Here is a 3,469-nt window from a genome sequence, read left to right on the forward strand (position 1 = left end):
CAGTGACATAAAATGTTCAGTATTTCCTTGTGAGACGTAGTTTCAAGCTCAATCGTTTGATTTCTTTTACTATATATGTACCTTCACTTCATGAAGTATTGCATTTGTTTGTTTTTAAGTCCATAATCTCATGTCCAGTGCAGATATTAATGCAGATGTACAGTCCCTGACAAAAGTCTTGTCGCTTCTCTTAAGCTGTAGGAACAACAAATAACAACTGGACTTGTAGTTAATCAATTGGAATCAGAAATGGCTCATATGAATGACAAAGCCCTCTTGATTATATTTATGATGCCAAAACAAAGTTTTGTATCATTCATTGAGTTTATCATTTAATTAGGACAGAAAGGTCAGATTTTGCTTGGACAAAAGTCTTGCCGCATACAAAAATAATGTTGAAATTATACATATACTTTATTCTGAATACACAAATATGCTCTAAAACATCAGAACATTAAGTCATGGTGTCTTGCAAAAAGAACTAATATTGTGTATGACTTCCAGAACTTGGAGGACTGCATCCATACGTCTCATCAATGACTCAAAAAATAATTGATAAAGTCATCTTAAATGGCAAAGAAAACAGTCTTGCTTTCAGGAACTTTGATGTAGAGGCTGAAGTATGAGAAGGAACGCCATTCTGCTGCAGAATTTGCCCTCTCTTATAGTTACCTCCGCCAAGGAGGTTATGTGACACCCAGCGTCTGTCTGTCCTGTCTGTCTGTTAGCAAGATAACTCAACAATGCCTGGGCAGATTCAGATGAAATTTTGAGGGGAAGTAGACTATGGTAAGAGGAAGAGCTGATTTAATTATGGTGGCAATCTGGACAGGATCCTGGATTCTGGATCACTTTGAATTTTTTAGTATGTTTTATTTAGTATGTGGTCCAAAATATGACAAAAACATCATAGGTTAGTATGTCGTCCAACAAATTGGAGCAAGGTGTCTAGATAGCTCAAATTGTTAAGAAGGTGATTTATGAACAGAACTGTGTCAGAGACGCAGGTTTGATTCCAGCTCATGATCCTTTACTGCATGGGTTTCCTGTTTTCCTCTCTATCCTTGGTGGAGGTCTGCACTCTCTGAGTGCTTTTCTAGTTTGGGATGTAATGGGCAGCAAGAATGTCTTGATACTTCAGACTGCTGATGTTTCCAACCACTCTGCAGTGCTCTCGTACACCCCATACCGGATGTAACCCCAAACCATGATTTTTCTTTCACCAACTTGACTGTTTTCTTGGTGAATCTTGGGTCAGTGTGGCTTCTGCAGGATTTGCGTTGATTGGGATGCAGTTCAATGGATGATTCATCAGAAAAATCAACCTTCTGCCACTTTTCATTGTCCATCCTTCCTGCAAGCTGTGGACCTTGACAAATGCAACACGATTTTTTGTTTTCTTCTGTTTAATGCTGGTTTTCTATGCACTAATTTGACCATGGAGAACACCGCGTGAGAGAATTGACAAACTGTTCTTGTAGATACAGGGATTTGTGGCGACCAGTTCACATGTAGCTCTGTTGCAGTTGAAAAAGGGCTGGCCCTGGACTGTTGAAGCAACAAATGCTCTTCTCTAACAGCTGTCTGCCTGACCTGGGCTTGTCATAAACATCACCAGTTTCTTCAGATCTTTTTCTTATCCTCTCTACTTGACATCTGGATACATTAAAGCTGTCTGCCACCTCAGCAGCAAACGTGGTCTTCAGGGTCTTGATGATCAGCACTTTGGTCTGTGGTTGGATCTTTGGCATGCTGTCGGTGTCAGGTTGGGCTTCATATGAAGGTCTTGTGTCAGTTACAGTATTTGTCACAGGTGAACTTCTAATCTGTGATTGGTTGAATCATTTAAAGACAGGACAAGACTTTTGTCCTTGCAAAAACAGATGTCATGGGCTTTACCAAGACATGAACATCAGGACACTTTATGACAGGGTCAATTTGCACCCAGTTATTAACGTGAAAGTCTTTGACATTAAAATGAACCATTTTTTGTGAGAACTGATTGATTAGAAATAAAGTTAAATGCAATTTAAGGTTACTATATCCTTATGCGACAAGACTTTTGTCAGGGACTGTAAGCTGTTCTAAAGCTAACAAACAGCACAGAGCTGAACAAAGCTGCAGCAGAGTTCAGGATGTTTGATTTCTCAGCCTGTTCAGTCACATTCCAGTCAGTCAGAGAGTCTGAACCGCTCCCATGTCAGCAGAGACTCATTTTGGACGCTGTGACATCACACTGTGGACCACACACTCACACACACTGCATGCTTTACATAGCACACACACACACACACACACACACACACACACACACACACACACACACACACACACACACACACACCACACCACACACACACACACACACTGCATGCTTTACATAGCACACACACACACACACGCTTTATATAGAACACACACATAACACGCATACAGAATGTGTTTCTGTATGAATATAAACACACAAAACACAACACTCAAACACAACAGTTACTGTAACACAACAGCCCGGTCTCACGGGGATTCGTGAAACACAAACGTCCTGTATAACCTATTGCACAACTAATACCTGCAGTTACTCAGATCAACCACTAGGAGGCAGCAGAAACAATGTAAACACAATATTAGCACAATTATTTTTACGAGGTTGTAGCTGTTGTTTTACAGATTTAAAAAAACGTTTCACTACGCTGATTTTATTTAGTTTAGTTGAGTCAAAACTAAGAATGTTTGCTGTCATTTTACAGATTTTTGCCATTGTGTTCAAATACAGACAATATTTAGCAAAATCCCAGAAAGATATTATTTAATGAGAAAAACAACAACAAAAAACATGCTAAAATTTCACGTAAGTCCAAATCCAAATCAATATTTTTACTAATTGTAATTTGAACTTATTACTGTAAATATGCTGCAATTAAAGCTGCTTTAAAAAATCTATTATTTTCACAGCATTCCACTATTTCTAAGGGGGGCAACGACAACTAGGCTATTTTAACACAACTTTCAGTTTCCAGTTGGTTTGTTAAAATGCCAGATATATAATAAAATGTGTCAGTGTCACAGGAAACAACCTTTCTAAATAAGAGATTCTCAGAATAGGATGTAAAGTACATTAAAGTGATTTTTACATGCTGACAAAGAAACTGGTGTAAAAATTCAAGACAAGGCTCTTATTTCCACAAACATTTTGGAAGAAATCGAGTCTAGTATTGTTGTTTAGGTCAAATGGGGATTTTTGAACTTTAGTCAGATCCTGAATAAACATCTGTGACGCAACTTTACTCTGGTGTGGAACAAGATGAAAAATGTTTTACTGGAAACAAAGAACAGCAGGTTTGTGCTCATGACTCAGTGAGTGAATGGCAGGAATCCGGTGGACGAGTTTCTTCATCGAGGGAATTCCTGAACCCTGTTGGGTAATAATCCTCTCCTCCTCCTCCTCCTCTCCAGCTCATTATATCACCCC

The sequence above is a fragment of the Acanthochromis polyacanthus genome, chromosome 18 (assembly GCF_021347895.1).
Source record: "Acanthochromis polyacanthus isolate Apoly-LR-REF ecotype Palm Island chromosome 18, KAUST_Apoly_ChrSc, whole genome shotgun sequence".
Classification (NCBI taxonomy): domain Eukaryota; kingdom Metazoa; phylum Chordata; class Actinopteri; family Pomacentridae; genus Acanthochromis; species Acanthochromis polyacanthus.